Source organism: Phyllobates terribilis, unplaced genomic scaffold (assembly GCF_046119375.1).
Source record: "Phyllobates terribilis strain yellow unplaced genomic scaffold, ASM4611937v1 Scaffold_4__5_contigs__length_816908805, whole genome shotgun sequence".
Lineage (NCBI taxonomy): Eukaryota > Metazoa > Chordata > Amphibia > Anura > Dendrobatidae > Phyllobates > Phyllobates terribilis.
This window is the reverse complement of record NW_027362764.1, coordinates 610,349,435-610,372,940: the sequence shown is the minus strand read 5'-3', so window position 1 is coordinate 610,372,940 and position 23,506 is coordinate 610,349,435. Positions and strand designations below refer to the sequence as shown.

General features: G+C 43.5%; 1 protein-coding gene across 1 annotated transcript in view; it reads right to left on the bottom strand.

Moving 5' to 3' along the window:
- The window catches only part of SNTG1 (syntrophin gamma 1), a 1,226,946-nt gene that overhangs the window by 6,298 nt on the left and 1,197,142 nt on the right, over positions 1 to 23,506 (bottom strand). The window lies entirely within an intron of this gene.

Below are 23,506 nucleotides of genomic sequence, written 5' to 3'. Positions count from 1 at the left end.
ATGGCAAAGTGTTCTACATATCATTCAGTCTATTTTATTGTTAATACAGCCTTAGAGGAAGGAGAGAGAGACTTTTTCTGTCCCTATGTGACAGGAGCTGCACTATAAAAGCATAAAATGACATTCCTTAGCCAGCCCCCAATTTTATACCATCTGTGATAGTCCCCCATCATTAGATCCATAAGCCTATGTGATGTTATATCTGAGAATTTTTATGGGGAAGCCAGCCTGGCCGCATCTGTCATCATTAGCTAGGTATTTTTTTTTAAACTGATTGGTGAAAATGTAATTGCAAACTGATTGAATTTGCAGAGACCTTCAAATTGCAGGAAATTCAATTTGAATTTGCCCCAGATCAATCGAATCATCTTTACTTATCATCTATATAGCAGTTGCAGTAACAGTCCAGCGACATTGCTATAGTCTGAAAAGATCAGAGGCCCAAGCCCGAGGCAAAAGCTTTGCATCCTAGCCCTCCCCTAAACAAAAAAAAGTAACACCACTGATAACATAGTTATAGCTCTCTTAGTACAGATAATGTAAATGAAACGTACAGTTCCATGTAACACCAGAGTTATCAGTAATTACACGTGGAAACAGAACCAACCCAAAGTGCAAAGTTACATGCAACATGTTGGGAAAAAAGTGCGTTGGATTGAAATTCCTTTCCACTTAATTGTGCATCGTGTTGGCAAAAACCATGAATATAAGGGATGTAATATCATAGTTAGACCACGTTCCCACCTGCATATGTTCTTTCTGTTTGTTCTGCTTTTAGAAACAAACAGAATGTCTTAAGTCAAATAGTTGCATAACTAATACAAATGGAAACCGTGGGACCCCATTTATTATTTTGGGGTGCATCTAGGTTCCGCTATGTGTCAATATTATGATGGAAATAAAACTTCTGCATGATTCTCTTTTACTTCCATTATAAATATGTTAATGTAGCGGATCCCAGACGCACCCCATAATAATCAATGGGGTCCTTTTGCTTCCTTTTGTATCAGTTTTAGACATTCATTTCGGCTTTCTCCTTCTAAAAAAAGAACAGAGAAACTAAATATCAGAATGCAGGTGTGAAGTAGCCTAAGGCCAGGTTCAGACGGCCGTATTCCACAGTCCACTTATGTACCACAATGCCCTGACTGATCGCCAGTCTCCTGACCTAGACTCAGCAGCTTTATAGGACTTTATGAGACTGCTGAGTTGGGGTCCAGCAGATTTTAGGTTGGTCCAGGCATTGCGGTTCATACGTGGACTGTGGAATACAGCCGTCTAAACCTAGTCCAGGGCACATCTCTTCATATCACTTTTTTTAAAATCTTTAAGGATCCAGACATTTTTGATTTTTATGCTTTCATTTGTCCCCCCCATGTTCTAAGAGCCACAGTGTCATATTTTTAGCCACATGTAAGCTTGTTTTTTGCAAGTTTTATAAAAAGCATAACCATAGAAATAAAAGGAACTTTAAAAAAAATCCCCAAATAATTCAATTATAAACATAGCAAAAAGGCAATTGTTTTCAACAGCCATAGTCACAGAAACTAATGCACAAACAGGATACAGCAGTCCCCCTTAACAATGGAGGTAACACATGTGAAATATACTGATTGAACAACCACTCAACCTACCAGTCCATGGAGGGAGTGAATGTCCAGTATTATAATTGCACATAGATGAAGCTTGCAATAGGATACAAGTCACACACATGTAAAGCACAGTGCCTAGCCAACAACAAGCATGATTCTTCATCTATGTGCAATTCTAATATTCATTATATATATATATATATATATATATATATATATATATATATATATACAGTACAGACCAAAAGTTTGGACACACCTTCTCATTTAAAGATTTTTTGTATTTTCATGACTATGAAAATTGTACATTCACACTGAAGGCATCAAAATTATGAATTAACACATGTGGAATTATATACTTAACAAAAAAGTGTGAAACAGCTGAAAATATGTCTTATATTCTAGGCTCTTCAAAGTAGCCACCTTTTGCTTTGATGACTGCTTTGCACACTCTTGGCATTCTCTTGATGAGCTTCAAGAGGTAGTCACCGGAAATGGTTTTCACTTAACAGGTGTGCCCTGTCAGGTTTAATAAGTGGGATTTCTTGCCTTATAAATGGGGTTGGAACCATCAGTTATGTTGTGCAGAAGTCTGTTGGATACACAGCTGATAGTTCTACTGAATAGACTGTTAGAATTTGTATTATGGCAAGAAAAAAGCAGCTAAGTAAAGAAAAACGAGTGGCCATCATTACTTTAAGAAATGAAGGTCAGTCAGTGCGAAAAATTTGGCAAACTTTGAAAGTGTCCCCAAGTGCAGTTGCAAAAACCATCAAGCGCTACAAAGAAACTGGTTCACATGAGGACCGCCCCAGGAAAGGAAGACCAAGAGTCACCTTTGCTTCTGAGGATAAGTTTATCTGAGTCACCAGCCTCAGAAATCACAGGTTAACAGCAGCTCAGATTAGAGACCTGGTCAATGCCACACAGAGTTCTAGCAGCAGACACATCTCTTCAACAACTGTTAAGAGGAGACTTTGTGCAGCAGGCCTTCATGGTAAAATAGTCACCTCTGCTTCTGAGGATAAGTTTATCCGCGTCACCAGCCTCAGAAATCGCAGGTTAACAGCAGCTCAGATTAGAGACCAGGTCAATGCCACACAGAGTTCAAGCAGCAGACACATCTCTACAACAACTGTTAAGAGTAGACTTTGTGCAGCAGGCCTTCATGGTAAAATAGCTGCTAGGAAACCACTGCTAAGGACAGGCAACAAGCAGAAGAGACTTGTTTGGGCTAAAGAACACAAGGAATGGACATTAGACCAGTGGAAATCTGTGCTTTGGTCTGATGAGTCCAAATTTTGAGATCTTTGGTTCCAACCATCGTGTCTTTGTGCGACGCAGAAAAGGTGAACGGATGGACTCTATATGCCTGGTTCCCACCGTGAAGCATGGAGGTGAAGGTGTGATGGTGTGGGGGTGCATTGCTGGTGACACTGTTGGTGATTTATTCAAAATTTAAGGCATACTGAACCAGCATGGCTACCACAGCATCTTGCAGCGGCATGCTATTCCATCCGGTTTGCGTTCATTTGGACCATCATTTATTTTTCAACAGGACAATAACCCGAAACACACCTCCAGGCTTTGTAAGGGCTATTTGGCCAAGATGGAGAGTGATGGGGTGCTACGCCAGATGACCTGGCCTCCACAGTCACCAGACCTGAACCCAATCGAGATGGTTTGGGGTGAGTTGGACTGCAGAGTGAAGGCAAAAGGGCCAACAAGTGCTAAGCATCTCTGGGAACTCCTTCAAGATTGTTGCAAGACCATTTCCGGTGACTACCTCTTGAAGCTCATCAAGAGAATGCCAAGAGTGTTCAAAGCAGTCATCAAAGCAAAAGGTGGCTACTTTGAAGAGCCTAGAATATAAGACATATTTTCAGTTGTTTCACACTTTTTTGTTAAGTATATAATTCCACATGTGTTAATTCATAGTTTTGATGCCTTCAGTGCGAATGTACAGTTTTCATAGTCATGAAAATACAGAAAAATCTTTAAATGAGAAGGTGTGTCCAAACTTTTGGTCTGTACTGTATATATATACACCCACAATAAACAGAGACATGATCAACACATATACACATTGTATATACACATACACACATGACTTGTACATATACATACATATACAGATTATACAGACATATATTTACATTATACAGAGACATAATCTGTACATATATACATTATATATACAATGGGGAAAATAAGTAATTGATACACTGCCATTTTTGCAAGTTTTCCCACTTACAAAGAATGGAGAGGACTGTAATTTTCATCATAGGTACACTTCACCTGTGAGAGACCGAATCTTGAAAAAAATTAAGAAAATGACATTGCATGAGTTTTACACAATTAATTAGCATTGCTTGAAATAAGTATTTGATAAAATAGAAAAACAGAACTTACTATTTGGTACAGAAACCTTTGTCATGCTGGAAGACCCAGCCATGACCCATCTTCAATGCTCTTACTGAGGGAAGGAGCTTGTTGTCCAAAATCTCATGATACATGACCCCATTCATCTTCCCTTCAACACGGTGCAGTCGTCCTGTCCCTTTGCAAAAAAGCACAACCAAAGTATGATGTTTTCCCCAGTATGGGTCACGATAGGGACGGTGTTCTTGGAGTTGTACTCATCCTTCTTCTTTCTCCAAACACAGCGAGTGGAGTTGATATCAAAAAGTTCTATTTTGGTCTCAACTGACCATATGACCTTCTCCCATTCCTTCTCTGGATCATCCAGGTTGTCATCAGTCAACTTCAAACAAGCCTAGACATGTGCTGGCGTGAGGAGGGACACCTTGCTTGTCCTGCAGTATTTTAATCCATGACGGCGTAGTGTGTTACTAACGGTAATGTTTGAAGCTGTGGTCCCAGCTCTGTTCAGGTCATTGATTAGGCCCTCCCATGTAGTTCTGGGCTGATTCCTGACCTTTCTCTGAATCATACTTACCCCACTAGGCGAAATATTGCATGGAGCCCCAGACCGAGGAACATTGACAGTCATCTTGTTTCTTCCACTTTCTGATAATTGTGCTAACAGTTGTTACCTTCTCACCAAGCTGCTTGCCTATTGTCCTGTAGCCCATCCCAGCCTTGTGCAGGTCTACAATTTTGTACCTGGAGTCCTTAGACAACAGCTCCTTGGTCTTGGCCATGGTGAAAAGTTTGCAGTGTGATTGCTTGAGTGTGTGGACAGGTGTCTTTTATACAGGTAACAAGTTGAAACAGTTGCAATTAATGCAGCAAATGAGTGCAGACTAGAAGGGCTTCTTAACAAAAACTAACAGGTATATGAGAGCCAGAATTCTTGCTGGTTGGTGGATGATCAAATACTTATTTCATGCAATAAAATGCAATTTAATTATTTAAAAATCATACAATGTGATTCACTGGTTTTTATTTTTAGATTCTGTCTGTCAGAGTTGAAGTGTACCTACAATAAAAATTACAAACCTCTCCATTCTTTGTAGGTGGGAAAACGTGCAAAAACGGCAGTGTATCAAGTATTTATTTTTCCTACTGTACATACTGACTCTCTTCATCAGTATGAATCTAGTGGCAGCAGAGGAGGAATCCTGATGTTGGAAATCAGCAGTAAGTGTACCGATTATGGTTCTTCTCCTCTAACATTTTTGTCCCCTGATGATACCCGGATTGAGGAGGGGGTGAAACGCGTTGGGATTACATTTAAGGGACATTCTTTGCTGATGGGTTTATATCACCCTGAGGGATCAAGAAAGTGGGTGCCTAACTTGATTGGATACTCTGGTTGAAGTCTACAATTGGGAATTTATATTTTGTCTGGGACTATACTATCGGTTAGCTACCTATTCAAGGGCTAAACGGATTATCACCCAAGGCATCTGCTGGGACCGTCAGATGGACTGAAGACCAGATAAGTCTATTCTTTATGTGTATATGACCAATGTATTTTTGAATTTTGAATTTATTGTTAGGGATTTTGTGAGTGGATACCATCTGGTTCTCACTTATATACACTAATGTTGGGGGGTTATATCTGGTCCCTCTGACAAACCTCTATTTTGAGGAATTATTCACGGGATTTGTTTTTGAATTTCTTCCCTTACTAACATAATTGTGGTGTGTTGTTCAGCATGTCATTTATGATATGAATGTATCTGACCTTCGTCAATACATATGATGTTATCTGTATGTTTGTTTAGGGAGATTTAGGGATAGGTTAGGGACTGCCTCCGTGGAGCGGGGACACCAATCCGTATCGTTAGGGTGAAAACACTCTGCTGTCAGGTAGGGTATTCTATCCCTTAAGGGCAATACAGGGTAAGCCTGACTGTATATTCTGTTACCCTTACTATCCCTCCCCCATGTAATGTTTTTATGATATGTATATTTATGGTTTGTCCCATTTGGACTACTAAGTACATTTTTAATGACAATTATTAAAAGTTAAATTTTACCAAGTATATTCTTCTCTGTCAGGTTCGCAAAATCAGCAGTAAGGGCTCTTTCACACATCTGAATATTTCCGGTACTGGAAAAAACAGTACCGGAGATATCCGTGTACGTGTGTCCGTGTGTATGATACGTGTGACAACTGTGTGCCACCTGTGTGCAGCATCAGTATCAGTACCTCCCCCTGGGAATCAGAGGCACAGTTAGTGCTGTTCCCAAGCGCTGGTTGCTTAACGCGCAGTGAGTGGGTCACTGACCTGCGCTGAGCTCACCGAGTAGTGTCCTGTCACTTAGTGAGCTCAGCACAGTTCAGGGGCCCGCTCGCTGCAGAGAGTCATTCTCCTCTGCTCCTCAGCATGTGTGGTCGCCTCAAGCCACCCCAGGTGCTGATGCAGAATTGGATGGATTACAGCGTGGGGCAGTATGTTGGACAGGTGAGTATTATGGTTGTTTTATATTTTATTTTAATTTCAGGGGACAAAGGCTTCAGGGAATTAGGTGTAAAAGCAAGTATAATGTTTTTCATTTTATTCTTATTTTTCACTTGCTGGACACAGCAGGGGCAGAATACAACTGTCAGCATTTTCCCTTGCTCACGCTGATCTCAGCGATGGCAGGGGACAATGATGACAGATGCCTTCAGCACCCGGCGCTTAAGAACAGCGCAAACAGTATTGCTGATTCCCAGGTGCCAGTACGTGTCACAGGAATGACACACGGATGTCATCCGTGTGTCATCAGTATGCGCATGTGTGTGGGACGTTTTGCCCATGGACACATGGTCCATGAAAACACACTGACGTGCACAGACCCATTCATTTGAATGTGTCTATGTGTGTAAGTGTCTCTGGTACATGTGGAAACAGACACCACCCATATTCAAAACATGGACGTGTGAAAGACCTCTAAAAGGCAGGGTTGTACACAGTAGACCCCTGTCAGCCCTGCACACCCTCCCCATCTCGACTGCTCAGTTGCCTGTAACATTACAGGAGGGGGAGGATGTGCTGTGAAGCCACAGAGGAGAGAGTTATAATCTATCTCACCTCTCCTCATGGCAATCATATACTCCCCCTAGGTGGCGCTGTGCAGTCACTCTGCACATAGATGTATTCTCTGCTCTTGCCCAAAAAAAAGGACAGGCAGGGAGCGGGGAGAAGGAGCTGCGAGGTAATGAAAGAGCCACACCAGGCAGACCCTGTGTGTTGCGAGGCTGAGTGCACTCAGTGCAGAAACAGATAATAAAGTTTAGTTGAAGAAAAAAAAGCTACCGAGAGACTCTGGGCAGTACACTGATGTGCCTAGCGACGCCCCTGTTACAGTCTATTATTGCATAGTAGTTATTAGTTAAAAGACAGCTTTACAGACTCTTACAAAACGTTTTGAACACCTGGGAAACTATTGAAGACTCAGCTGTCGCATCTTAGAAATTATTGTGTGGCCTTGCAAACACTTGTTCTTAAACTGTTCTAGAAAATGCTTTTTTCCTTTTCTTTGATAGCAATGTTATACTGCCGTAGTTTACGTTCTAGAAACTCCTTCATTCTAAGGATTGTTTGTGCACACTTTACTTCTCATATGTGTATAGATGTATACATGCTGTACAAATAAATATATTTTAATTCAAAATTCAATATAAAGGATAGCATAAAGGGAATCTGTCCTGGGCAATGTAGTAAAAGACAAGTTTAAAAATACATCCCTCATCACAAATGGATATACCTTCACCAAAAAAAAAAAAAATCAATGTTGAATCTTTATTAGTGATGGGTGAGCACTAAAATGCTCGGGTACTCGTTGTTCGAGTCGAGCAAATTGGAATGCTCGAGTGCTCGGACCGAATAACGAGCCCAATGTAAGTCTATGGGAAACTCCAGCATTTTTCCGGCGGCTCCCCCCGGCGGTCTGCACAGGGACTAAAAATTGCCCAAATTGATGGGGACAGTGCTCAAATGACATGGGAACAGCATGGGGAAGACCCCTGGAAGCGTTTCTGACTCCCAGGTCACTGCTGTCAACAACGTTGTCAGAGGTATTGCGCCAATTTAACGGACTCACAATAAAACATACAAGAACGAAGCCAAAATGGATTTTTCTGGGAATATGTTACAGAATATCCTTTCCAGGGTAATGACTTGTATACAAGGCAAAATAAGTAACCAAAAACAAAAATGCTCCTCCACACCTTGGGCTATGTTCACACGTAGATTTTGATGTGTTTTTGCACTTTTGCATTGCTTTCAACCAAGACAAATGCATTCACCAGGAAATGTCATTTTAACATTTTACTACCTTATCTGGCCATGTGGTGTGTGATCCATCATCAGACACATCCTGTTTCATTTATAATGGAGGGACTCAAAGACTATTTTTATAGGGCCATTAGATGGCCCTTACTATTCATAAAGGACTAGCAGTCGGCTATGCTTTCTTGTTCCAATTAATAATGAGTGAGTCTCCAATATGGTTATTGCATATGCAGTGACTGCAACGGCTGCCAAAAATTTGGAGAAACTTCAATGCCCTTGCAAGGGACGTAGAGGTCAAAGGGCCTCCTGCAAAAAATGCTCCCATTATTAGGAAGTGTGTCTCCCATACTGTTTGCCTAGGCAGTGAAGCAACAGCTGCCAAAAATTTGGAGTAACTCCATTGCTCCTTGCAAGAGACGAAGAGGTCGGAGGGCCTCCTGAAAACAATGTTCCCATTATTAGGAAGTGTGTCTTGCATACTGTTTGCCTATGCAGTGAAGCAACGGCTGCCAAAAATCTGGAGAAACTCTAATGCTCCTTGCAAGAGAAGTAGAGGTCGAAGGGCCTCCTGAAAACAATGTTTCCATTATTAGTAAGTGTATCTCCCATACTGTTTGCCTATGCAGTGAAGCAACAGCTGCCAAAAATTTGGAGGAAATACAATGCCCTTTGCAAGAGATGGAGAGGTCAGAGGGCCTCCTGAAAACAATGTTCCCATTATTAGGAAGTGTGTCTCACATACTGTTTGCCTATGCAGTGAAGCAACGGCTGCCTAAAATTTGGAGGCACTCCAATGCCCCTTGCAAGAGACTTAGATGTCAGAGGGCCTCCTGAAAACAATGTTCCCATTATTAGGAAGTGTGTCTCCCATACTGTTTGCCTATGCAGTGAAGCAACGGCTGCCAAAAATTTGGAGGAACTCCAATGTAGAGATGAGCGTTGTTCTACTCGAACTGTTCGCCAATCTCAAATTCGAGCTGTTTTGGGCGGTGTTCGAGCCGTTCGGCGAACACGAACAATTTGAGAAAAATTCGGCTGTTCGAGGTTATGTTCGATAACTGTTCGTGCACCAAAATCATAACTGGATTTTTTCTCAGTAATGATGAAAATTAATGTTAATACGCAGTTTGAGTGTACAGCGGGGTGGGGGGAGGGGCAGGGGATGGATCGCTGCAGGAACAATGAAGATCTCCATTTTTTTTTCTCTTTCCCGCATTTGCAGTGGGGAGGTGCAATCTGTCAGCCTATCAGCAGCGCACACACGGAGCGAAGTGCTTTTTTCACACAAGCAAGGGCATGTGTCATTGGCAGTGTATGTCACATGTCCTTGCCCTATAAGACCAAGCCATTTTCCCCGTCGCCACCATTTTCTCACTGCTGCAGCTGCGTGTTAGACGGCACCGCTGTTGCTGTGTGCGCTATACCTTGTTAATTTCAAGCCAATTTTCGCACAAATCTACAGATAGCTTGGGAGTAGGGAATAGTTGTGATTGCAGTCCTTTTAAGGACTAGGTTACAGCATTTCCTACGACTTTTATCAGGCAGGTCTGTGCTCTTAAATAGATAGATTGTGGGAGTAAAGACTAATTGTAATTGGAGTCCTTTTCAGGACTGGGTTACATCAGTTCCTATCAGTTTTTGCCAGGCAGGTCTGTGCCAGTGCTGTGCAAGTTTTTTTCACAGCATTTGGCTGAATCTAGCAAAGCTAATCCTTTTTGGCCTATTGCAGAGTGTGCTAGTCAGTGGAGTAGCCTATCTGTGTTGCAAGATATACCACCTGTGTATAGAATACCAATTTTTTTACTGCACCTAGTGAAGTAAAATCTTTTGGGCATAGCATCATTCTATTAGTCCATCTATACTGACCTCCATCAGGTTGCAAATTGAATATAATTTTTTTCTGCATCTAGCTCTGAAAAAATATTGGGCTTCTAGCTGTGTGTGGGACTTGTTCTATTAATCCATCTATACAGACCTCCATCAGGTTGCAAACTGAATATATTTTTTTCTGCATCTACCTCTGAAAAAATATTGGGCTTCTAGCTGTGTGTGGGACTTGTTCTATTAATCCATCTATACAGACCTCCATCAGGTTGCAAACTGAATATAATTTTTTCTGCATCTACCTCTGAAAAAATATTGGGCTTCTAGCTGTGTGTGGGACTTGTTCTATTAATCCATCTATACAGACCTCCATCAGGTTGCAAACTGAATATATTTTTTTCTGCATCTACCTCTGAAAAAATATTGGGCTTCTAGCTGTGTGTGGGATTTGTTCTATTAATCCATCTATACAGACCTCCATCAGGTTGCAAACTGAATATATTTTTTTCTGCATCTACCTCTGAAAAAATATTGGGCTTCTAGCTGTGTGTGGGACTTGTTCTATTAATCCATCTATACAGACCTCCATCAGGTTGCAAACTGAATATATTTTTTTCTGCATCTACCTCTGAAAAAATATTGGGCTTCTAGCTGTGTGTGGGACTTGTTCTATTAATCCATCTATACAGACCTCCATCAGGTTGCAAACTGAATATAATTTTTTCTGCATCTACCTCTGAAAAAATATTGGGCTTCTAGCTGTGTGTGGGACTTGTTCTATTAATCCATCTATACAGACCTCCATCAGGTTGCAAACTGAATATATTTTTTTCTGCATCTACCTCTGAAAAAATATTGGGCTTCTAGCTGTGTGTGGGACTTGTTGTATTAGTCCATCTATACTGACCTCCATCAGGTTGCAAACTGAATATATTTTTTTCTGCATCTACCTCTGAAAAAATATTGGGCTTCTAGCTGTGTGTGGGACTTGTTGTATTAGTCCATCTATACTGACCTCCATCAGGTTGCAAACTGAATATATTTTTTTCTGCATCTACCTCTGAAAAATATTGGGCTTCTAGCTGTGTGTGGGACTTGTTCTATTAATCCATCTATACAGACCTCCATCAGGTTGCAAACTGAATATATTTTTTTCTGCATCTACCTCTGAAAAAATATTGGGCTTCTAGCTGTGTGTGGGACTTGTTCTATTAATCCACCTATACAGACCTCCATCAGGTTGCAAACTGAATATATTTTTTTCTGCATCTACCTCTGAAAAAATATTGGGCTTCTAGCTGTGTGTGGGACTTGTTCTATTAATCCATCTATACAGACCTCCATCAGGTTGCAAACTGAATATATTTTTTTCTGCATCTAGCTCTGAAAAAATATTGGGCTTCTAGCTGTGTGTGGGACTTGTTCTATTAATCCATCTATACAGACCTCCATCAGGTTGCAAACTGAATATATTTTTTTCTGCATCTACCTCTGAAAAAATATTGGGCTTCTAGCTGTGTGTGGGACTTGTTGTATTAGTCCATCTATACTGACCTCCATCAGGTTGCAAACTGAATATATTTTTTTCTGCATCTACCTCTGAAAAAATATTGGGCTTCTAGCTGTGTGTGGGACTTGTTCTCTTAATCCATCTATACAGACCTCCATCAGGTTGCAAACTGAATATATTTTTTTCTGCATCTACCTCTGAAAAAATATTGGGATTCTAGCTGTGTGTGGGACTTGTTCTATTAATCCATCTATACAGACCTCCATCAGGTTGCAAACTGAATATATTTTTTTCTGCATCTACCTCTGAAAAAATATTGGGCTTCTAGCTGTGTGTGGGACTTGTTCTATTAATCCATCTATACAGACCTCCATCAGGTTGCAAACTGAATATATTTTTTTCTGCATCTACCTCTGAAAAAATATTGGGCTTCTAGCTGTGTGTGGGACTTGTTCTATTAATCCATCTATACAGACCTCCATCAGGTTGCAAACTGAATATAATTTTTTCTGCATCTACCTCTGAAAAAATATTGGGCTTCTAGCTGTGTGTGGGACTTGTTCTATTAATCCATCTATACAGACCTCCATCAGGTTGCAAACTGAATATATTTTTTTCTGCATCTACCTCTGAAAAAATATTGGGCTTCTAGCTGTGTGTGGGATTTGTTCTATTAATCCATCTATACAGACCTCCATCAGGTTGCAAACTGAATATATTTTTTTCTGCATCTACCTCTGAAAAAATATTGGGCTTCTAGCTGTGTGTGGGACTTGTTCTATTAATCCATCTATACAGACCTCCATCAGGTTGCAAACTGAATATATTTTTTTCTGCATCTACCTCTGAAAAAATATTGGGCTTCTAGCTGTGTGTGGGACTTGTTCTATTAATCCATCTATACAGACCTCCATCAGGTTGCAAACTGAATATAATTTTTTCTGCATCTACCTCTGAAAAAATATTGGGCTTCTAGCTGTGTGTGGGACTTGTTCTATTAATCCATCTATACAGACCTCCATCAGGTTGCAAACTGAATATATTTTTTTCTGCATCTACCTCTGAAAAAATATTGGGCTTCTAGCTGTGTGTGGGACTTGTTGTATTAGTCCATCTATACTGACCTCCATCAGGTTGCAAACTGAATATATTTTTTTCTGCATCTACCTCTGAAAAAATATTGGGCTTCTAGCTGTGTGTGGGACTTGTTGTATTAGTCCATCTATACTGACCTCCATCAGGTTGCAAACTGAATATATTTTTTTCTGCATCTACCTCTGAAAAATATTGGGCTTCTAGCTGTGTGTGGGACTTGTTCTATTAATCCATCTATACAGACCTCCATCAGGTTGCAAACTGAATATATTTTTTTCTGCATCTACCTCTGAAAAAATATTGGGCTTCTAGCTGTGTGTGGGACTTGTTCTATTAATCCACCTATACAGACCTCCATCAGGTTGCAAACTGAATATATTTTTTTCTGCATCTACCTCTGAAAAAATATTGGGCTTCTAGCTGTGTGTGGGACTTGTTCTATTAATCCATCTATACAGACCTCCATCAGGTTGCAAACTGAATATATTTTTTTCTGCATCTAGCTCTGAAAAAATATTGGGCTTCTAGCTGTGTGTGGGACTTGTTCTATTAATCCATCTATACAGACCTCCATCAGGTTGCAAACTGAATATATTTTTTTCTGCATCTACCTCTGAAAAAATTCTGGGCTTCTAGCTGTGTGTGGGACTTGTTGTATTAGTCCATCTATACTGACCTCCATCAGGTTGCAAACTGAATATATTTTTTTCTGCATCTACCTCTGAAAAAATATTGGGCTTCTAGCTGTGTGTGGGACTTGTTCTCTTAATCCATCTATACAGACCTCCATCAGGTTGCAAACTGAATATATTTTTTTCTGCATCTACCTCTGAAAAAATATTGGGATTCTAGCTGTGTGTGGGACTTGTTCTATTAATCCATCTATACAGACCTCCATCAGGTTGCAAACTGAATATATTTTTTTCTGCATCTACCTCTGAAAAAATATTGGGCTTCTAGCTGTGTGTGGGACTTGTTCTATTAATCCATCTATACAGACCTCCATCAGGTTGCAAACTGAATATATTTTTTTCTGCATCTACCTCTGAAAAAATTCTGGGCTTCTAGCTGTGTGTGGGACTTGTTGTATTAGTCCATCTATACTGACCTCCATCAGGTTGCAAACTGAATATATTTTTTTCTGCATCTACCTCTGAAAAAATATTGGGCTTCTAGCTGTGTGTGGGACTTGTTCTCTTAATCCATCTATACAGACCTCCATCAGGTTGCAAACTGAATATATTTTTTTCTGCATCTACCTCTGAAAAAATATTGGGATTCTAGCTGTGTGTGGGACTTGTTCTATTAATCCATCTATACAGACCTCCATCAGGTTGCAAACTGAATATATTTTTTTCTGCATCTACCTCTGAAAAAATATTGGGCTTCTAGCTGTGTGTGGGACTTGTTCTATTAATCCATCTATACAGACCTCCATCAGGTTGCAAACTGAATATATTTTTTTCTGCATCTACCTCTGAAAAAATATTGGGCTTCTAGCTGTGTGTGGGACTTGTTCTATTAATCCATCTATACAGACCTCCATCAGGTTGCAAACTGAATATATTTTTTTCTGCATCTACCTCTGAAAAAATATTGGGCTTCTAGCTGTGTGTGGGACTTGTTCTATTAATCCATCTATACAGACCTCCATCAGGTTGCAAACTGAATATATTTTTTTCTGCATCTACCTCTGAAAAAATATTGGGCTTCTAGCTGTGTGTGGGACTTGTTCTATTAATCCATCTATACAGACCTCCATCAGGTTGCAAACTGAATATATTTTTTTCTGCATCTACCTCTGAAAAAATATTGGGCTTCTAGCTGTGTGTTGGACTTGTTGTATTAGTCCATCTATACTGACCTCCATCAGGTTGCAAACTGAATATATTTTTTTCTGCATCTACCTCTGAAAAAATATTGGGCTTCTAGCTGTGTGTGGGACTTGTTCTATTAATCCATCTATACAGACCTCCATTAGGTTGCAAATTGAATATAATTTTTTTCTGCATCTAACCCAGCCAATAGTTTTGGCCTAATACCACAGTTTGGCCACTCAGCTCTGCTCGGTTCCCATCCATTGTTTTTTTGTGCAAACAACTCCAGAGTTGTGAATTAGTTAACCACCAAAATGAGTGGAAAAAGGCCTGCTGCTGGTGGAAAGGGGAATAGGCGTGTTGGGAAGGGGAAAAAAGGTTGTGTCCGTGGGGTAGGTGTTAAAGCAACAGTAACATCTGCAGAAGAAAGACCATCTTCCAGCCTAACTAAAATGTCTACTTCTTTTAGCGGACAATGTGATAAGATCCCTTTCTTACGGCCACGCCAATCGTTACAAATTCCAGATGAGGCACAAAAACAGCAGGTGCTTCAACGGATATCAAGTGCTCCTTTAAGTGGGCTCTCCTCCACATCAACTTCAACATCACAAATACTCCAGTCCTCAAAGGTGTCACCCCAATCGCACTTGTTTCCTCACAGCTCCCAAATCTCCAGCTGCCCGTCTGAGTATGAGGTAGAACAGATGGTTGAGTCTGCAGAGCTGTTTACTCATACTATAGCCTGGGAATCAGAGGTCGACTCCAGCGCTTCTGTGAATCCAGACGAGGAAATGATCTGCACTGATGCCCAGAATCTTTATGAGTCGGATCCAGGACCAGACGCAGAAGGTTCTTACCATAATGTAGACCCTCATTCCCAAACTGTAACTCCTGTTGGTGGAGACAATGAGGAAGACGATGATAAGACTCAAATACCTGATTGGAGCGACAACTTTAGTTTTTTGTCAGGGCAGGAACAGGTTGGCTCTGAGGACGACGGGTGTGATAACGCACAGGGTGATGATGATGAGGTTGGAGATCCCACTTACTGTCAACCCACAGTCAGCCAAGAGATGAGGTCAGCAGAGGAGGTGGAGGAAGATGCTAGTGACGACGAGGTCAGGTTGCGCCTTCCTGGACAGAGAAGTAGTACTGGAAGCACGTCAACAACTGCATCCTCAAACACAACTCTGCCTCTCACCACAAGTCGTGGTGGCTCTTCAGGTCGCATGGGTGCTAAGCCTTGCATAGCCTGGGCATTTTTTCAGATCGATAAAGATGACCCAACTCGTGTTATCTGTAACATTTGTCAGCAAAAGCTAAGTAGAGGCCAAAAAATACATAGTTTGAGTACTTCATGCATGAACCGGCACATGGACATGAAGCATAAGTTGCAGTGGGAAGCTCAGTGTGCTACAATGCGGCCTAACCGGCCGGGCCAACCACCGTCTGCCATATCTTGTGCATCCGCGGCCTCTTCATCCTCTGTGACTGGGGGGACAGCAGTCACACCTGTTTTGGGGCGCAGACCTGCCACCTCTTTACCCGCAACAGCCAGCGTGATTGGCAGGTCATCATTTTCTTTGGAGGTGGTAACACCAGCTGGTGTTGAGCGCTGTCCGACATCGATAGCACCACCTTTGGATCAAGGCAACCTAACATGTCCGCCTGCATCTTCCTCACAGACCGGCAGTTTGCCGGGGACACCCTTATCAACCCCGTCTAAGCACAATAGCCAGCCCTCGGTCCCTCAGATGTGGACAAGTAAAAGACCATTTCCTCCTAGCCATGAGAAAGCTAAGAGGTTGAATTTCACCATCTGCAAGCTCTTGGCTACAGAAATGCTGCCTTTCCGCCTGGTGGACACAGAGGATTTTCGAGACCTTATGTCCGTCGCAGTGCCCCAGTACCAGATGCCCAGTCGGCACTACTTCTCAAAGAAAGGTGTGCCTGCGCTCCACCAGCATGTCGCACACAACATCACCGCTTCTTTGAGAAACTCTGTGTGTGACAGGGTGCATTTCACCACAGACACTTGGACGAGTAGGCATGGACAGGGGCATTACATGTCGCTGACTGGGCACTGGGTAACTATGGTGACAGCAGGACAAGGGGCTGCTGTCCAAGTCTTGCCGTCCCCACGAGTTGTGCGTCAATCCTCTTTATGTCATTTTTCCTCCACTGCTTCTGCCTCCTCAACCTCCTCTCGGTCTTCCACCTGCACCCAAAGCCTGTCTGGTCATGCCACAAGCTTTCTAACTGCGCAGAAGGGATCCTGCACACCTCCTTACTATGCTGGCAGTAGGGCTCAATGTCATCAGGCGGTTTTTACATTGAAATGTCTGGGAAATGTGAGTCACACAGCTGAGGAGTTGTGGTCAGCTCTGGAGAACCAATTTCATGAATGGTTGTCTCCACTGGACCTGAAACCAGGGAAGGCCGTGTGCGACAATGCTGCAAACCTGGGTGCGGCCCTTCGCCGGGGCAATGTCACACACGTGCCTTGTATGGCTCACGTGTTGAACCTGGTTGTCCAGCAATTTTTAGCCCACTATCCCAGACTAGATGGCCTTCTGCAGAGGGCACGGTCGCTGTGTGCTCACTTCCGCCGTTCGCATCCCGCAGCTCAGCGACTTACATCTCTACAGAAGTCGTTGGGCCTGCCACTTCACCGGCTAAAATGCGATGTGCCTACCCGGTGGAATTCAACTCTGCACATGTTGCAGCGACTGTGGCAGCACCGACAAGCCCTGGTGCAATACGTTCTGACGTATAGCCTGGGCCAACGAGATTCAGAGGTGGGGCAAATCACGCTGGAGGAGTGGTCTCAGATCAGGAACCTATGCACCCTTCTGCACAGTTTTGAAATGGCGACGAAGATGTTTAGTGCTGACGATGCCATTATCAGCATGACTATTCCGGTGATTTACATGCTGGAGCACATGTTAAACAGAATTCGGAGTCAGGTGGTGGCACAAGAGGAGGTGGAGGAAGTAGAGGAGGAGGAGTTGTATGCGGAAGGGCTAACATCTGCAAGGTCCAGACGGTCGGCAGCACCAAGACGGCAGGCATGTGAGGGTGGGGGAAATGGTTTTACCAGGGCGCATGGTAGCAGCCAAACTAGTGAGGAAGGTGCAGGAGCCCAGGAAGAAGTGGAGGACGAACTGATGGAAGACTCATCAGATGAGGGAGACCTTGATCACATTTCTGTTGTGCGAGGTTGGGGGGAGAGGACAGAGGAAGGAAGCATGATTGTTACCTCGCCACCAACACAACAGGGACTTATTGCTCCTGGATGCGCAACACACATGAGTACCTTCTTGCTGCACTACCTGCAACATGACCCTCGAATTGTGAGAATTAGAAATAATCCTGACTACTGGGTTGCCACACTGTTTGATCCCCGGTACAAAAGTAAATTTGCAGAAATTATTCCTGCCATAGAAAGGGATGCACTCATGCAGGAGTATCAGCAGAGACTGTTGCAGAATCTTACATGTGCTTTTCCACAAAATACCAGTGGTGCACGTAGTGAATCTCACAGTTCCAACTTGCCAACCGTGGGACCGTCAAGTGTTCAGCACTCAAACCGTAACAGAACCACAGTATCTGCTGGTAACATCAATTTTGCGGAATCATTTCACCAATTTTTTAGCCCATCCTTTGCAAGGCCACAGGAGACAAGAAGTCTGACACATAGTCAACGCCTAGAGACGATGGTACAGGAGTATCTCCAAGTAAACATTGAAGCCACGACTGTGTCACTGGACCCTTGCTCTTTTTGGGCTTCCAATCTGGATAAATGGCCGGAGCTAGCCACTTACGCCTTGGAGATCTTGTCATGCCCCGCAGCCAGCGTTCTGTCTGAACGTGTGTTCAGCGCTGCTGGTGGTGTGCTGACAGATAAGCGCACGCGGCTCTCCACTGATAATGTAGACAGACTCACGTTCATAAAGATGAACAAATCATGGATCCGAAACGACTTTTCTACCCCTGTGTCATCCTGGGGAGAGTAAAAGCTTGATGATTGGTTAAAATCACCCTACCAACCGTTTTAAGCTTTCAAATTACTAATCATGTTTATCTGTATCTTGGCTGGAAAATAATTTGGGCTTTGTAGCAGTGTGCAGCACTGATTCTATTAGGCCATCTATAATAAGCTCCACCAGATTTAAAATTACTAATCATGTTTATCTGTATCTTGACTGGAAAATAATTTGGGCTTTGTAGCAGTGTGCAGCACTGATCCTATTAGGCCATCTATACTAAAGCTTCACCAGATTTAAAATTAATAATAATTTTTAGCTGCATCTAGCCCGGAAAATAATTTTGGGGCTCCGAGATGCGCAAGACACATAAGTGCCTTTTTGCTGCACTACCTGCAGCATGACCCTCATATTGTCAGAATTCGAAGTAATCATGACTACTGGGTTGCCACACTCTTAGATCCCCCAAACTTTTCGATCAACCTTTTCATTTTAATAAAGACCAAAAAAATGGTCATTTTTAAATTATAAGCATTAGCAGGTTGTTAGAAACTGAAATCAAACAGTTTTCAACTCAAAACTTTATTCTAGGTGATGTTACATTTTCACATAGGACCCCTTGTTCGAAAGGAGCTTCTGAACTCTCTCGTCCATTGAATTTGTCAGGTTTTGGATGGTTTCTGCTTCAATTGTTTTGCATGAGGACAGAATACCCTCCCAGAGCTGTTGCTTAGATGTGAACTGCCTCCCGCCATCATAGACACTCCTTTTAATGATGCTCCAAAGGTTCTGAATGGGGTACAGGTCAGGGGAGCATGGGGGTCACACCATAAGTTTGTCCCCTTTTATGCCCATATCAGCCAGAGATGCAGATGTTTTATGTGCAGCATGAGATGGTGCATTATCATGCAGAAAAATGATCTTGCTGTGAAATACACGGTTCTTCTTCTTGAACCATGGCAGGAAGTGCTGTTTGAGAAAATCCACATACATTATGGAGTTCATCTTTAGCGCCTTCAGGGATCCTAAAGGGGCCGACAATCTCTCTCCCCATGATTCCAGCCCAAAACATTACTCCACCTCCTCCTTGTTGGCGCTGTAGCCGTGTTTGCGTGGGGTGTCCATCAACCAGCCATCCTCCACTCCATCCATCTGGACCATCGAGCGCTGCACGGCACTCATCCGTGAACAAAACAGTTTTGAAATCAGTCTTCATGTAATGTTTGGCCCACTGGAGCCGTTTCTGCTTGTGTGAAGTGGATAGAGGAGGTCGACAGGATGGCGTATGCACAGCTGCAAACCTCTGAAGGACCCTGCATCTTGTTGTTCGGGGGACGTTGGAGGCACAAGCAGCTTCAAAAACTTGTCTGCTGCTATGACAAGGCTTTTTTGCCGCTGCTCTTTCAACCTGACGTAATTGCCTGTAGGAAAGAGTCCTCAATTTGCCCTTATCAGCACGCACACGTGTGTACTGTGAATCAGCTACATACTTCTTGATTGCCAAGACACTTCATCCTGATCATCGCACAATGTTGATTGTAGTCATGCCTTGACCTAAACACTCCACAATTTGTTGCTTCTCAGCAGCCGACACATCCTTTTTCTTTCCCATTTTGGCAGAAAATGTAGACTGCTTAATAATGTGAGACAGCCTTCTTAAGTAGTCGTGCCTTTCATTGGACACACCTGCCAAACTAATTAGCACAGGTGTCTGCAATTGCTTACAGTGATATAAAGAACCCTGACACACATCACCATCAATGAGTTTAACTGACAAACAAACAAATTCTTCCCTTATCACTCCTAAACACTTTTTGCATAATAATTTGGAACGCAGTGTACATGTGCTTTTCCACAAAACACCAGTGGTTCACGTAGTGAATCTTACAGTTTTAACTTGCCAACCGTGGTCTGTATGGAATTGTTCAATAAAGGGCCCAAAATTAAGATAACATAGATGGGAGAGGTCTCTATGAATAGGAATTCCTAAGTATTTGATACCCTGTGAGGGCCAGGCAAAGGGAAAGTTGGACTGGATGGAATCCTATATGGATTTGGGGAGGGAGACTTCGAGGGCCTCAGACTTCGCTGCATTGATTTTAAAATTTGACCATGTAACAAAGTGATCTATTTCAGCCATAACAGCATGGATGGATATATGTGATTGAGTGATATATACTAGGACATCATCAGCAAATAGAGAGCACTTGTACTCGGTGCCTCCCACCTCAATCCACCTAATATTGGGGTTATGGCGAATTGATGAGAGCAGGTGCTCCGTCACTAGGATGTATAAGAGAGGGGACAGAGGACATCCCTGCCTTGTCCCATTGGTGATTTTGAAAGGTGATGAAAATGTTCTGATGCACCCCCTGGGCCTTGGGACACCCGGAGCCGGACCCTTTTTGGTGGATGCTGGTGGTTGTAGTCTTCGTGGCGGCGACCCGGTTCCGTGGCTCAGGGTGGTCAAACCAGTGGTGGAACTATTTATGTGGTTTTGATGTTTAAATGTCCGACTACGCCACCCGTGGATTGCGGTCAGAGTGAACCGCCGCTGCAGGGCAGACCGCTGAGGCTGGTGTTGTGGGTGCAGCAGAGCGTAGCATAACTCCCCACGGGAGGAGTATAGCCTCAGGGCAGTGTATGCGGAGGATGGGGGTGATGGTGCAGGGCAGCAGCAGTAACGACACGGAGTCAGTGATGCAGTCCAGGGCCTTTACTCACAGTTCTTATTATCCAGACCACGTCTGCAGGTAACGGCTGCCAACGTCGTACTGTGCTCACCAGGTGAGGGGCTCAGACAACTCCCAGATAACTTTGGAGCGCTTCACAGGACCCACTTTGTGTGTCCTTTGTCTGGCCTTTCTTACCAACCCTTCTGTCCGGCTGCCTCGGGCCTCCTCTTGGTAAACTTGGCGCCAGTTTCCCTGACCCTATGTGGTGCCTTCCTAGCGGGTGTAGCGAGGGGCTGCGCCACATAAAATGTCACAGCCTCCGGTTTCTAGCTGAGGGTCGTTTCCTGCCTCCACTAGTTTCGGGGACCGGTCTCCCCCTTTGGCCTGACCCCTCCACGCAGGTGGATTCGGGCGTGCGGTGGCGACTCGCCCGTCCGCACCCCTGGGATTCCTTCATTCCTCGTTCCTGGAGCCTTCTCTGCTCCTCTTCCTTCCTTCTCCCTCTTCCAGGCCTGGGCCTCTGTTACTAGGCCCGCCTCCGGAGCAGAGCTCATGCAGAGCCCCTGCTCCCTGCCACTTCTGCTCAGACTTCTCTGCACTGAACTAAGATGGTGCCCACCTTTTATACTCCCTTCTCAATGCACCCAGGAACTGCTTCCTCCCTGCTCCTGCACTACAGGGTTCCCCTTCCTCAGTGTTCCCTACCCCCACTCCAGCCAGGGACAGGGACTGTCGTGCCCATCTCAAAGGCATATTGGTCACCCTGCCCCACGGCAATGTGGTTTAATGCATGCAGGTGTCGGGTCCTGATCCACACTCCATCCTTACCTGAGAGTGAGATATCACACCTCTGGTTGAGGTGCAATACCTCTGTAGCAACCGAGCCCTCAGGGTGCTACAGTTCCATTTATCTTCAGCCTAGGTGACGTATTGTGATACAGGGCCGTGATTTTGGCTATAAAAGGGTCCCCTAGACCCCTACCCCAAGCTTTTTAAGAGAATCATATATGGCGTGCCAGGAGACTCTATGGAATGCTTTCTCAGCATCCAACGAGAGTATCTAATTACAAATTTTTAACTGCATCTAGCCCAGGAAATACTTTGTGCCTAGTAGCAGTGTCTGCTAGTCAGCGGATTATCCCGGCTGTTAAGCAAGCTACACCACCTGTAGTTTAGACACTTAATTTTTTCAAAGGAAATGCTTCGGGACTATGGGATACTCAGTGAAAAGCATCAGGAGGCACCCCAAGGCATAGGGGCTGGGACTGGCAGTAGGATGCCTTGCGGTGGACAGCCGAGCTCGATCCTTATAAAAGCTTTTTAACTGCAGCAGCTTTAGTGGACGCTACTGGAGCTGGAATTACGCGGCTGCTGGCATGAGACTTGCCCTCCAATAGATCCTTGTAAATGGATTTAAAGTGTATTCATTCAAATTAGAGAGACAATTTAAATTAAAAAGCTTAGAGCTGCCTCCACCACAGGGGGGCTCGCTCGACCCACCAGCGGACAGGCACCAGTATTGGGAGAGGGGGGCTGGCCATCAGGGTTCACCGCGGCTCTGGCACAAACCCGGCGACATGGAGGTGGCACGGGCAGGAGCGGACTGGCCGTGTCGGCTTCTCACTTTTTGGATTTTAGAAGGGCATGACATGCCTATATCTGTGTCTCCCCCTCCTTTTACTCCTCCACCTCTTTTATTTTCGCATGACTATATGTACTTGTCACTTTTCCATGTGTTAGTTATGTCTTCTGAGCAGTTTGTCAGCTTTTGGACACCTTTGAAGGTGTTTTCTATGTGTTTCTATGTGTTTTTGTTTGCCTGCCATTGGTTTTAACGGTGTTCGAAGGTGTTCGACGAACAGTTCGATGAACAGTTCGGCGAACACACGGGTGTTCGACGAACCGAACCGAACTCGAACACTACGAGGGTGGCTCAACACTACTCCAATGCCCTTTGCAAGAGATGTGGAGGTCGGAAGGCCTCCTGAAAACATTGTTCCCATTATTAGGAAGTGGGTCTCCCATACTGTTTGCCTATGCAGTGAAGCAACAGCTGCCAAAAATTTGGAAGAACTCCAATGTCCCCTGCAAGAGACATAGATATGTTGATATGGTACATATGGTGGTGATATGGTGGTGGAGGATGAGGATACGGAGAAGGAAGAGGACAAGAGCAAATAGACAAAATCAGGAAGTGTTTACCCATGTCTAGGTGTGAAAACAGAGGTGCATGGGAATAGAGTTAGACCTCCCAAATAAAAGACACTGTATTTGAGTATGTTACGCTGCTATCATTCAGTGGTGTTGAGAAGTCT